Source organism: Haemorhous mexicanus, chromosome 7 (genome assembly GCF_027477595.1).
Source record: "Haemorhous mexicanus isolate bHaeMex1 chromosome 7, bHaeMex1.pri, whole genome shotgun sequence".
NCBI classification, from domain to species: Eukaryota; Metazoa; Chordata; class Aves; order Passeriformes; family Fringillidae; genus Haemorhous; species Haemorhous mexicanus.
The window spans coordinates 28953634-28968217 of NC_082347.1; the positions used below are offsets into that span (position 1 = coordinate 28953634).

The window sequence follows — 14584 nt, forward strand, 5'->3', positions numbered from 1 at the left end:
CTTAAGACATTAGTTGGCTATATATTTTGTTTAAATTTCTTAACCATCTAAGAAGATATCAGAAACCATGAAACCCATGGGGGAGAAAACCTGACCTGCTAAATCGGGAAAAAAAATTTAAAAAACAACAAATCCCAAACCCAAGTAAATAGGAGTAAAAGCACAAAGAGGAGACAAGCAGTTGGATGATGGACAGGAAGATTCAGAGCAGAGAAGTTAAATCAAAAGTCAGAAATGTTGCAAAAGTCAGAGAGGAGATGCAAACAAATAAATTCAAAATATTAAAAATCAATTAAGTGACAGCTCTTAAAATATTGGTGGCAGTGAGAAACTACTGGCAGTGAGAGCCATCAGGTACTGGTTCTTGGCCCTGTGCCATTTGCCATTTCAGTCCTGGAAGAAAGCAGTCACTAAATTTACTGGAGCTACAAAGACAGGAAGAGCAGCAATTAACAAAAGGCCCAGGTCACAGAGACTGCTGACGAAAGCAAATGCAATTAAACACAACTTGGAAAGGGGGGTAGGGGTAATGGAGAAAACCACAAATCAAACATCTAGGAACAGGAAAAACAGCTTCTCAAAGACATACCCAGATCCAGCAGCTGAAACTGGAAGCTGATCAAACTCAGCCAGACATAAGACACTCTTTAATTTTACAAGGGTCCAATTGAAGACACAAGACACGCACCCTAAGACTGGATCATCGTTTTCCCTACTCTAGGACTCTGAAGGTGTTATTTAGGAAAGCATAGGCTGGTTGCTGAGATCTATTTCCCTTTCATTCTCTCCCAGCACTTGGATTCATCATGTTAGGAGTCTCATTAACTAGTTTGTAGCAAGAGCCACCACCATCACATCAGGTTTTTACTGGATTTCTCATGCCTACATTTTCTGGTCAAGATTGGTTATATTTATCCACAGCTATGGGATTTGAAGCAGGAATTAATTCAGAAAAATCCTACACTCTATGTGTAACACGGGAATTCTGTCTCTTTCAGGACAAAAATCTATTAAACTTGAATGTTTCAGTCACGGGCATCTTAATAGAAAAGCAAGACCAAGCAACAAGGGAGGTGGAAAAAAGTCACAGGACAGTTATTAATATACACTAAGTCTCATGACATGCATATAATTATAAGTTGTGAATATTCTTTTATTCATGCAACAAAATAAAAGAAACTCCCATCTACCTATGATGAGAGATCTCGTTATCTGCATGGAGACCAATTAAGGACTCCAACTACAGCTTATATCAACTTTGCTTTAGCTTCTTGGGGAACAAAGTAAAAGCTGTGCATCTCAACCAATTTTTCAAATTTCATGCTTCCCTATTCTTGTTAATGAAACTGCACTGTCCAGGGACTTACTGCAGACATTCCTACTCCAGAGGATTATGAGGACCTTAAATATCAACCTGGTTCTTTAAGAGCAATATAGACACATGCATACAAAAGAAAAGAACTAAGGATGTTAAGACAGGTACTGTTTAAAAGAACAGATATATCCAAGTTCTGTATAGCAACACACAGCTCTTCTGTAGCTTTTTGCACCAAAGCATCTTCCATTCTCAAGACAGAATACAGAATATCATGTGCTGAGGTCCCTAAACAAGAGCTTGGCGCTCAAGAGAAAAAGAATTTTGGCCTTAGAGTAATGCTTTATTCACTGTAGAAGAGTATCTCCAGTAGAGAAGCTTTATTTGAAGCATTCAAGAAGCAAACAAGGTGCATGTTCTGCCAAACAGCCACTATGTCACTGTCATAGTAATTTACTGCAGCAGTAAGCTGAGAAATCAAAAATGCAGCAAAAAACTACAAGAACTGTTGATAGAAGTGCTTCTGACTGACCATCAGTCCTGCAGGACTTAATTAAAATTCCACTACTAGTTCGTAATTTTTATAAAAAAGCTGCAGCAGACCATCCTCACCCTGCTCTCCAAACATCCCTCTCAACCAAGCTATTCCTTTCCCTCTGAGACCCAAGTCTAAGAACATTTTCTCTGATGCAATCCCAAACACACAGCAAGGCATTTAAAATTTAATGAGCTAAATATGACAGCATAACAGCTACATATCAGAACTACAGAGCTGCAATGCACTTGCCTTCACAGCAGAAAAGTGCCTTGCGAAACACCCTAGAACAGGGGAGATCTCTCTGCTCTACAAGGAATAGCAGAGAAGCAAAGCAAGTTACCAGCTTGTGTTGCAGTATGAGAAATGGAAACAGGAGACTCTCCATCCAACGTTAGCACTCTAACTGGCAGGTTATCTCACTGATTACAACTGAAAATCCAACCTCAAAAAAACAGAAGTGACAAGTTATAAAGCTTGTTGCCTGAGTGCAGAGTATAGCAAAATATGGATCATCTCCTGCTTCCCTCCCACGAGGAGTATTTTTGTGTGAGTGATCTGATATCAAGAAGAGAATTACACAAAGGCATGCAAACTTCTTATTTCCAATCAAAACTCTCAGAAGCAGAATTCAAGAAAAGCTAAGGATATTGCAATGGCCGTCTCAAGATCCCCTCAAGATACATCAATTGTTCTGGCAGGCTGAGTTGCAATCTTCATACGGATTTGCAGGGGTGAAAGGATCCTCCAATTTATATACACTGCACCACTAATCTGCCTAGTTGTTCAAGTCAAGGGTTGTGGGTTTCTGGCTTACATTTAACTCAAAATCAGGAGATTTACTGTATGACTATCTGGTTTCCATCACAGCCAGTCACCTCTAATGCAGGACCTAACTGGAATCCTCTCATGTAAATACTTGCATTTTATTACCTTAGAAAATAAACCAGAAAATACAGACAGCACAAAATGACAAAGAATTACAACAGAGGAGCTTCAGTAACTATCAACTTTCTATGCATCCTTAAAAATATATACGTTTTACTTAATGGTAGAAGAGGATCTAATTTTTTTAAAAAAATAACTTAACTAAAGTAAAATCCAAACATACGAATTTTAAAAATAAAAACTGAAGTGGGATTTGCTTTTCAGTATCTCAGTTCAAAGACAGCGCTCTTATTTGTTCGACCTCCAGGTATGGAGTTCCAGCAGGCAACCAGGTACAACTTTCAGTGATAAGAAACTGTAAGAACTAGCTAGGAAGTTTACAGATTTAAAAAGTCAAATAGTTCAAGAATTAGAATGCACACTGGCACAAATCAGCATGGACCAAAATACAGAGACCCAAACATTTCTCAGACTTGAGGCTATTTTTTTTTAAACTGTATTGAATTACTTATTGCAGCAAAATAAAAACCTTGAAACTCTTTTCCCATTGGAGACAATCTGTTAATCCTTCACTCCCAAGTAAAGGTAAGGTGGCACTCATTAACTACCACTACTTATCCCCATATGCTATGCTCCTAAGACACAAACTTAAGAATAGCCTTACAGTAGATGAAATTGATCTGCCTGGAAAATGCCTCCCACAGAAAAGATAGGATTTCCAGCAGCATCAATTTTCTGCTCCACTTTATTTTATGGCCACAGTAATGCTTGTGTCACAGATCAGGCCAAGTGTGCTCTCAGGAACAACTTGCTACAAACAGGTACAGCAGAGGTCCAAGTCAGTCTAAAGCACAGAAGAACCCTCTCTCTCCCACAGAAGCTGTCTATGTGGAAGCACAGGACACCAGTGGCTTTCACCCAAACCTCAAGAGATACTGGCATAGTGCAGAAGCATTAGAGGATGAGTTGAACTGGCTGAGATATGAGCTATATTTCATACTCCACAACTGTCCTGTTTGAAGAGGGTTGCCTTCCCCCAGCAATTCAGTCTTGCCTGACATTGTTCCCTGCCTGCAACACAGTCACCTACTGAAACCACATTAACTGAAATAATTCAAAGCTAAAAATCAGCCCAGAAACGGTAGGTACAAGCTGCTCAATCCATTTAAACAAGGACTGCCAGCAGAAAAAGCATCTACCAAACCACAGCTGTGATCTAGAAAACTCCTGCAGTGTGACTCAGTTTCAACTTCTTTACCACAAGAGGTCATTTATACCATGATTCATTACTGAATTAACTTAATACATTATTCTTTTCTTTCAGCTCTCAAGTTGTAGATATCCCTTTCACCATCTCTACAGAGATTTTTCAGATCTATTCAAGTAATCAGCAAATGCGAATGAAAACATTATTCTCTTTAGGAAACTAAACATAATTATATCACCAATCATTGAAAATCTGATGACCTTCAATGAACAGACCCATGAAAACAATTGAACATTCCTGAGTTGAGAGGTGAATATACTGAGTTTACCTGTAAGGTAAAAATCACCAAGAGCATTTTTACTCTGTTTTTGTGATTGTAAGTCTGTCTGGTGTAAAATAAACCTCCACAACAAGCCATTACATAATTGCCTCAATGAAGAGTACACCTTGACTTCAGCTAGCTCGCAGAATCCTGCAAAATCTTATGGTATGCAGTGATACAACACTATTAAGTCAAGTGATTATTTCACCACACCAGTGAGTATATCTAAATTCTGATTAAGAAGTTAACAAAAGCAAAGAAAGCTCTAGATCATGGAAAGAAAGCTGAATCATGACTACAGTGAATATGAAGCACATGTGATGTTTTGAGAAGGCTTTCCAGAAAGGCTAGAAAAGTATCCTTAGCCTTTTCAGATGGACAGCTCAGTTCTGTCTCAATAGGAAGGATGATCTAGGTGAAATCAGAAGGTGATACAGGCAGCTACACAACAATGAAGGAGAAAATGAAAGCAGGACATGGAGTCACAAGTTATATACCTTAAACAAAAACCCTGAAAACAAACCAACACACACAGAGAAGTATCTTAACACTGAAAGACACAGAATTCATACCAGCTACAGGGCATGTTATAGTGACTAATTGTTATCACTGAAGTCACACTTGCAAGTATATATCAAGCAAGGCATTATTCCATGAGTCTACAACACAAGGTGCAAACCCAAAGGAAGCAAAACTAAGCCTAAGAACCCTCTCCAGCTTTACGGTTGTTTGCACAGCAGTAGTATTAAGAACACAAAGAAACAAAGTAAGCACATGACTACTATTGCATACAGCAAGGAAGATACAGCTATATTACTGTTGTTATTCTTGTGTCAACAGAAACAATACTAACATAAATATTCTTAAACTATCCTTCAGTCACACCTCGGGTTATGCCTATGCACTAAAGAAGCTGCAAGGCCTGATATTCCTCTGGAAACAGAAAAGCATCAGCACAGCTGCTGACAACTTTGTAACAAAATATTACAGCAGAAAAACAATTTGGTGCTGAAATTAACTGCGGGAACTGAAATTGCCAGATGTGATGGAACATTACTCAGTGTAGATGAAGACCAGAAAACCTTTTCTAAAAAAATAACTACACTCAGATGCCAGAAACCGACAGTAAATAGCTGTAAAAAAGTCTGACCTTTGGGGTTTAGTGAAATTTTCCCAAAGAGCAAGTGACCAATAAATCTCTCTCTCACATCTAATGTCACATAATGCCTACCATCATTTCATGCCGCAACTCCTGGAGTCTTACTAACCCTTTAGCCTCAGACACACATCACCAGTTCTGTAAGCTGAGCTCAGACTGCTTAACCATCAGCATTTCTAGTCACACTTTTGACTGGCAATATAAATTACTACATAAGAACATACAGAAAATTTTTAAAAATAATCATTTTTGCTTGCCCTTTTTTCTAGATTGGAACAATTTCCTGGCCTAGTCCAGTTGTATCAGCAGGAACAAACGGCAGGACCAGGGAGAGACATCTTAGACAAGACTGCAGAAATCAAGATCTGTCCAACTTAGTTTTTCACTCTCTCAGACTGCCTTTCCCTTATTCAGAATAAAGACAGATATCTGAAATAAATACTGGATCAGAAGCAAAGATCATAGCCAGAAAAGATCCCTTGGAATTTGGATGATGCAAAAGTAACATGATAGAGAACACAGATTTCACAATGGCCATTCAGGATTTCAAAGTTATTCCCAAGTACCTGTTCTGGGTAGCTACAGTGAATTTGGTGTCTACTGGTATATTTAACAGTGCACTTAACTGAATTATATACATAGTAATTTCAGTTCCTATCATCATTTTTAAGTCTTCCTCAAACCAAGCAGTTATGTGCAGCTTTTTGACAGTGCTATCTTCTCCATTTCATTTATTCCAGACCTTCTGGAATTCCCGAAATATAGCATATGTTATTGGCCTTCTTTAGTCAAATGTTTAATCCACTGTACTTTGGTTTAGGCCACCCTATACCCTCACACATTTGTTTTCAATCTAGTTGAAGTTCTTTGCTTCAAAGCATCATTCGTGATCTGAACTTGAGAGAGGACAGCAGTCCCATACTTCCTGCACACTAAGTTTCTCAATGTCACTGTGTTGCAGCAGAATCTCAGGATATGTTAACAGTTAAACAAATCACAGGTTTCTAGTCAAGAACATCAAACTGTTACAAAGACAAAACATCCAAAGATAAGACTTCTACAACAGCCAGTCTTGCTCTAATTTTACAGTTAGTATCTCAATAAAAAGGTCTCAGTAAACATGCTACACCTCCCTCAGATCTTTTCAAAGAATGAAGTCACTATCATCACTAGGATGATCAGAAGATCTGAAACCAATTCTTTCATGCTAAGTGAAGAAACACTGGGAGAGCACTCAGCCTTCCAAATCAGAAGTTAGTCCTTTGCTCCAAATCAGAATTAAATTTTCCAGGTAACCTATACACAAATCTTCTCAAACTTACCCACTCTGTTGTATTGCTAAATTCACCAGAAACTGAAGTATCTGGTACAACCTTTATAAGAAGAAATAGAAACCCTTCCCAATTTTGAGTGCTGCTTTGCTAGAGGATTCAGCTTTTAAGATCAGTATCACTGTCCACTTATAATCAAAGCAGCTCTTTTTGTAACTTCTTAATTGTTCTTTCAGAGCAAAATCTCAGAAGTGGATTTCCTTATCCATAGCTAGGAACTGCCAGCAGTACAGCCATATAAACAGCAAAGAAATTTGATGCAAACTGAGTTTCTGCAGGCTACACCCTAATAATCTGATCCTAAGGGATTAAAAGTCTACAGTAGCACTAACAACTATTCAGTTTGTTGATGTCTATGATATTTTTTAAATATCTTCCCTTAGGGTAATTTTTTCCCATACAGAATCCTTCATACATAAGTTTATCTAAAAGAAAAAGACTATCATGCACACGTAATGAACAAAGTATGGCATAAAGAGGTAACAGTAAATTACTGATGACTGTGTGTGCAAGAAGCATTAATAACTACTTCATGTGAGTGCCCTGCTCCCCACTACCGCCAATCTTATATCTTAAGTACTCTGAAAATTATTTCAAAAATAGCCAACTTAACAATAAAGTTATCTCTGACACAAGAAATATTTCCAAGTTCAAGGAATATTAGACTTCTAGAACACACTGTAATGACCATAACACACTTTTCTATAAAACCACAGCAACAATACCAGAGGTATGAGTGAAGGAAATCAGACACTAAAACAAAATGCAGTGGGGTACTAGAACAAGTGTTGCAGAACAACTTGCACTAGTTCTTCTTTTGCTGAAGTAGCCAAGCTAAAGAAGAACTGCAATTTTACCTGGATTTATTACCCATGTACAGAGCTGAACAGTACCAATGAAAATCCAAGCAGAGAAACTATACCTAATCACTGTAAAATCATAGCCAAGAAGGTCAGCAGCAGTTTTAACGAAAGAAATTCAAACCTCATGAAGAGAAGGTTCCTTTCATTTACAGGGGAAAAGGAACACAAGGCACCTTGGAAAATTAAGGCTAGAAAGGAACCTGCAAAATCCACAGCTCCACAATGAACACTGTATTCCGTATCCTAGTGACTTCAGTATTTTAAATACTTGCTTATATCAGTGTTCAATAAGTAATTCAATTAAATACAGTAGTAGTTGAACACATGGAACACTCCAAGAGTAGCCAAGTCAAAAACCCAACATTTTTAAAAACAGCACATATTTTAATGCTGACTTTGTCTTTGAATTGCTAATTACTTCCATACACTTACTTGCACAGAAAACATGCAATACCTCATTTTGCAGTAACGATACAATCACAAAACACATTTTTAAGGAAACTGCATTATCAAATCTGCAAAACTAGTTTAGCATAGGGTTTACTCTTCCAGACAACTGGCTCTTTACAAGACCCAGAATAATAATATGACCTGCGATGCAGGGAATCAAAGAAGACTTCAGTGTGCAATTTTGGGTTTTGTTAATGCTTATTTGATGCAAATATTTCTATAGATATTTGATTATTTCAGGTATTTAAAAATCTCTCTTCATGCATTCATAAGTCTGAAATGGTCCTTCATAACTATCTTGAACATAGTCTAAAGATTTTATATGTTCATGGATTAACCTACAGTTAATCTTATTACACAAAGAGCCAACACTTTCAAGAATGAGTGCTAAAGCTGTAACACTAAATAAGCTCATTTAAAAAGCAACCCTGAAATTCTTTTTACTTCTGCACCCATTTTAAACTCACCAATAAGCACTAGTCAGACTGCAGAATGTTTTTATCAGCAAGCTTCTGAATATGCATAATGCCAATAAAGTTAATTACATTTAAGAAATAATAGTCTATGTGCAATTAAGATACTGGCAACATTTTAATGCAAAAAAAATGTTTAAATATACTAACATCCTAGTCTTGGGATATCCAGTCAAGCTACGCAAAGAGATGTGTTTGTCCCTTGCATACTCCCAAATGTGGAAGTAGGATCAGAAACTGGATCTGGAAGAAAGGGTAAACAGCACGTTAGTTAAATTCACAGAGGATACTATGTTTGGAGATGTTGCAAACATTAGTGAAGACAAATACATACATGACCCAGAGAAAAAATAAAATTACTTTAGAAACAAAAACACCTCATGAAAAATAACTCCAAACACTCAATGTAGAAGAACCACAAGGATAGCAGAACAAAATGTAAAATGAAAGGAACCTAGAAGCAGCAACAGTGGACAGTCAGCTAAATGTTTGCATTGAAAGACAGTCTGGAGTTGCAGAGGCACCAAACAGAGCAGGGAAATTAAAGTTCTTTCTACAGTCTTTGAGCCAATAACAATAGCCATCTCTCTGCACAATTGCCAGGGACTGAAAAAATCCCCTTCATGCCCAGCAAGTGGAAAGCTCTTCTCAATGGCAAATCAAGTTCTGCAGGAGGTAGGGTTTAATTTTTTTTAAGCAAAGTTAACATACGGTTAGCATAAGCCTACGCAGCAGGCTCTTCCAGTACTTCTGCTGCTTGTGGCTTTGTGCAGAACAGGAGGAAGCTAAGAAAACGAATCCATTTTTACAGGTGCAACTCAACCTTGCATTGTTCCGATTTATTCCTGTGGTCCTTGAGAAAATAAACTAAAACAGCTAGTTCAACTACTAAAAAGAAAGAATAAAAAAAAAATCCTTCACCATTTACTTTTTGCCTTAAATTTACTTTTCCCAAGAATGACATCCACTCATCCATCAAGGCAGATGTCAGCACTATTCAGCTTTAATAGCAAAGATAACAGGAGGAAAGCATGGACTCTGCCTTCAGAAAGGCTGCAAGAGACTCCCCACCCACAGCAGACAAATGTAAATGTAAAACAGCATAATCTTCAAGGATTGTCAAACCTTTGTTTCTAAGAAATATTTCTAGACACAAACTAAGAACCACTTATTCTGATTCATTCCCAAATTAACAAAATAGGCTAATTTTACAGAATTTGTTTCCCTCGGCAACAAGGGTTCCATGAGGCAATCATGTAGATGGTTTGTACTCATGGCAGTCCATAGACAAAAAAAAAAACCAAAACCAAACCAAAACCAAAACAAACCAAAACCAACATCCCAAACCAAAATGTTCAATATTTTACCTTAAGGCATCTTTCTGCCTATCATCTTGCTGAACATTAGGAGAAGCTCCAGCATGGAGACTTATGTTCCAGTTTATGCATCCCATCATCACAAGCAAATAGAAGACTGAAGGTTTTCCCTCCCCTTGACAACTGCTAAGCTATGTGATTTCTGAAATAAGTCATCCTGTGCACATCTTCAGCTGCTGCTTGTGATGTGATGGCAAGAGCAAAACAGCTTCTACCAGTTTGCCTCATCTTTGACAGAAACTGGTTAGGCCTGCATATTTCAATGGAGATTTAAACATGTCGCCAGGTATCCCTCAAGCCAAACGCACATGAAACACATCTTGGGTTTTAAATTAGTTCAAACTACAAAGACACTACAGAACCAAGAATCACATAATCTCTTGAAGAACTCAGTGTATTTCAGGAAGATGCAAGGCTTCAGATGTAACAAAAATTAATCTCTGATTTTGCACCAGAGAGCACTAGCAAAGTATCTCTGTAATCTTTTGCCCCTTTTAAAAGATCAGTGCTAGCATGAGGCAAGATTCATAGAGGCAAAGTCCAGCCACCTTACAGATTCAAAGCACAGTCTCCGGAGCAGTAGCAACAGCAGGTTTTGCAGCCCTTTCCTTCTCTACTCCATCACTCATTCCTACTCCTACACTGCATCAGTTACACTGCTAGAAGTTCATGAGACTGCAGAAAGGGTAAGTGGTTTTGCACACACACCCCTCACTTCTCTCCTTTTTTTTAAGCAGTAACTTCTATAAGTTCACTTTGCATGAGAACGGGTGGTCAAGGTTAAGACAAAGGTTTAACTAACTCAGAATCCCAATTCCAATAAGGGCAAAAGTGTAAGTGGCAATACAAGGAGATGACTTAAACAACACCATTGTGAAAAGCATAGCCAGCACATCACAGAAAACCTCTCTTCAGAGGTAGAAGTGTAGCTGCTGCTTAAAAGTCTGGTAAAGAACAGCATGCAATTACTCCAGTTTGTCAGATGTATAACTGCACTGGACTCCTTGCAAATGAAAACCATGAGAGATGCATGTTACAGTAAAGTTGCTGGAAAATCAAGGCCTATTAAAACAGAAAGGAGATAGAGTCAACAATATTCCATGGTCCATAGGTTTTGGCACAGTGTGCTGCAGAGAACAGGTGAGACACAGAGGAGCAGGACAGACCCACGCTCCTATAGGAGAGGCCAGCACACAGGATCACACAGCCCTTATGGAAGGCAATGGGACCCACTGCTGAACGAGCAGACAGGCGTTATCAGGGAGTGGTTCTTACTCCAGCTCTCCCTCGTGAACGCAGAGCTGGTCAGACACAACCCTGTCATACTTCTTGGTCAGCCATCAGGAGATGCTGGTTGAAGAATCTCAGATGAACTCAGCACAAGCGCTAACTGCCCTTAGCTCTACCTGCTTTTTCTCCCTAATGACTGTGGTTTGGAAGCAAGCCCTATGACAGTTGTAAACCTTGTCTTAACACAAGATCCCTAAAAACCAGTAGTCGTGCTGAATATGCATCTTGACTGGCAGACCACATAAAAAGCCCAGTCCAAACCTATGCATCCCTCTGTGGTAGGGACTGTTTTCACTGAAAATGGAAGATATTGCACTAGACCAAGAATGCTGTGAAGTCTGGTGTAATGAGGGGCTGAGGTCCAGGAGGCTAAAAACCCACCACCCCCGCACTTCAGGAGAACACTGAACCCACCCCAAACAAGCTGTTTCAGCACTGGTCCATCTCCCCAGCTGGCAACACAAACCTAAGGTGTAAGGTACCCTAGAAGAGATTGTTGTCATTTTGTTAAAGCCCAAATACACAGATTACCCAAAGAGGTAAAGAGAATCCCTTCCTTTAGGCCAACATTCAAAAATGTGTTGACTCTAGTTGGAAAGGAGAATTTAGACTACCATTATGCCAAAGGAACCAGAGCAAGGAAATACCTATGAGAATGACTTCTAGGGGATATAAAGATAGATTCAGCTGGTTTCATCCCTGAAAACCACTTTTTGCTAACTGTGATGTCCCTAATGTCCCCATTACAGCATCAGTTTCTCTGTAACTTCCTGTTAATTTTATGAAAAACAAACATATTGAATTAAGATCTTTATCTACTCAAGACTTACTGCAACTTAAGGCACATTGACTAATAAGGCAGCATCAGGAATCAAATGAGGCTTGCCTGACTCAAGTGCATAAAGGAGGTGATAAAAATTAAACAGCAGTAAAGTGCATGTGTATGCAAAATATATGACTGCAAAATATACTGTGCAAAAATTGTTAACTATAAGAAGCAGAGTAAGAAAACACAAAATTCCACAATTCCCTTATCCCAAGTCACTAGAAGACAGATTACTGCAAACTGAAGGTTACTGTACCAGGAAAGTTCACTCTGCAGCATGTCTTCAATGTTTTGAAGCTATGATTACTGATCACCTGGTGCTTTAATCCGTGATAAATCCAACTCTCCACTGAAAGAGCTGATCCCACTCATCCTCCCCACCCCCCCAGATGCTCACTCATCTCGCATTTGCACAGTAACATGACAGGATGGCTCAGGGATCAGTTTCCTGATCTAACCCAGCATGCATTTACACAAAGTGAGGGCAGTGGCACAAAGGGGGTGGTATGATCACCCGTCTCCTGCAGCACTTTAAATCTATATGAGAGTAAAAACTGCTGTGCAACCATGAACTGTGTTTTTATACAGAAATTCACTTCTACTGCTGTGCATCCCTTGGACATGTATTCTTTTTACCTGTGATGGAACCAAAATCTTTCCTGAATAATCGTATATACTGGTCAGTATTAAAAAACTATACTCTCCCATACTGTTCATTTAGGACAACTGTGATTTCTCAGAAATTATGGTAGGAATTACTGCCCAAACCTGTACTTGCTCCAAATGTAACACTAAGTTGCAGTTTGGCAAGGTCTGAAATGTGGACTTGCAGTTTCCTCAAAATCAGGGTGAAATGCTTTATTACAGTTGTTCTAGCATAACCTCTCATTTATTTTAAAAAGGAAAAAAGTCTACTTAATGTTTCCTACAGCATCTTCTATAACACTGAACATCACTTTTAGGGTATATAAACTATAATCAATACATTTCAATATTTTTCATCAAAACAATAATATTGCAAAGTCAGTAATTTCATGCCTTTTCAGAAATCTGACCCTCTAGAAACGTGCTTAATGTCATGCAATATAGTTTAAAAAACAGCATAATGTTTAACTTAATTGTGGACAAAGAATAACTCACAGCTCAAAAGCCAACAGTAATTTTATTAGATATTCTTGAGGACCATTTTCTGTTAATTTCCTTTGAAAAAGATTCAAAGAATCTATCTAAGCACATCCCTATGCCATCCTAACCTTTAATTCTTTAGCTGAAAACAGTATGTTTTTAGAATAGCTTTTTCATGGTGACTTCCATTTGACTTTTTAAGCTCGAAACAACAAAACCAAACTCAAACAAAATAAAAAAAACTCCAACCAAACAAACAAAAAACCAAAACAAACCCACCAGAACCTGGCTGCCTTCTCCCACCAATGCCTCCCCAAGCACTGCTCCCTCAAGTTTCACATTAGAACTTTAATAAGCAAAGGCTTCAAATGAATACACTTTTCTCTTTGATGGGAAGATCAGGCAGTTAGTTACCTGAAACTCTTTTTTTCTCTGAAGTGGGAAATATTTTGACCATTCCCCAAAAATGCTTTAAGATGCATTTGGAAGAGTTTAGTCTTTACACAGCTATTAAAGCTCATTATCTCCTTTTCTAAAAGCATTCTTTTTATGCTCATTTATGAAGCATCCTCATTTATGCTAAATCTGGATTTTCAAGAGACCTAGTTTTGAAGATATATTCATTTTCCTTCACTGGTTCCAAGAAGAAAAACTCTTGGGGTATTTCAAGGCTATGATCTCTACCTCCCCTCAAAGAAACTAGGGGAGAAGCCACCTGAGTTAAACAATGTCTTACCAAGGAGTCTGAAAGCCAGAGACAAGTATTTTACATGGCATTTTGAAAACAAGAGTAAGCTTATACCTTCTATGAGGTCATCTGAAGCAAGAGATCAATTTCCTAAGACCACCTGACTCAAGCTGCTATAGACCCCAGCCCTACATGCGAGTGGACTGACAGCAGAGGGTGAGGCAGTTACTGCACTACAGCCAAAGCACATTTACACCCTGGCTGCCACGCTGACAGAAAGCAGGAATTAGTCCTCAGGAGAGCCTCACTTGTCACACATAACCACAAGGTGCTCCTGCAGGCACTGGTGTCCTTTCACTGCCACTGAGAACAGTTCCCAGCTCAGAGGCAAGGACATCCCTGACAGGGATTCCTCCACACACCCACATGAAGGGCTCTCGTTCTGGCCCACTCACAGCTAAGGTCCCACAGCCTCTGTTCACACTAACCTGCAACTTCTCATTGGAGTCAAGGCTTATTAAACCTTGACTTCACAACCCAACTTAAAAACAGACCAAATACAGCTACACCAGCAAAACTACTGGGCAGCAAACCAGTGTTCAGAGTGTGATTTATTTATTTATTAAAGAAATTTTTGACACCACCAACAAAATCTCAAAATTGCACAATAAATTCAGCACTTTTAACCCTTCAAGTCTGCTAGTACAAACCAACTCAGAAATTAGCTCTGTTTGCT

General features: G+C 38.7%; 1 protein-coding gene across 13 annotated transcripts in view; it reads right to left on the bottom strand.

Moving 5' to 3' along the window:
- Positions 1-14584, bottom strand: part of LCOR (ligand dependent nuclear receptor corepressor) — an 88763-nt gene that overhangs the window by 63098 nt on the left and 11081 nt on the right. For 4 of the 13 annotated variants that reach the window (XM_059851792.1, XM_059851791.1, XM_059851796.1 and 1 more), the window contains exon 2: positions 8694-8786. The exons of the other annotated variants lie outside the window; for them this stretch is intronic. The gene's annotated coding sequence lies outside the window, so the exon portion shown is untranslated. The remainder of the gene's footprint in view (positions 1-8693; positions 8787-14584) is intronic. 13 annotated transcript variants of the gene reach the window in all.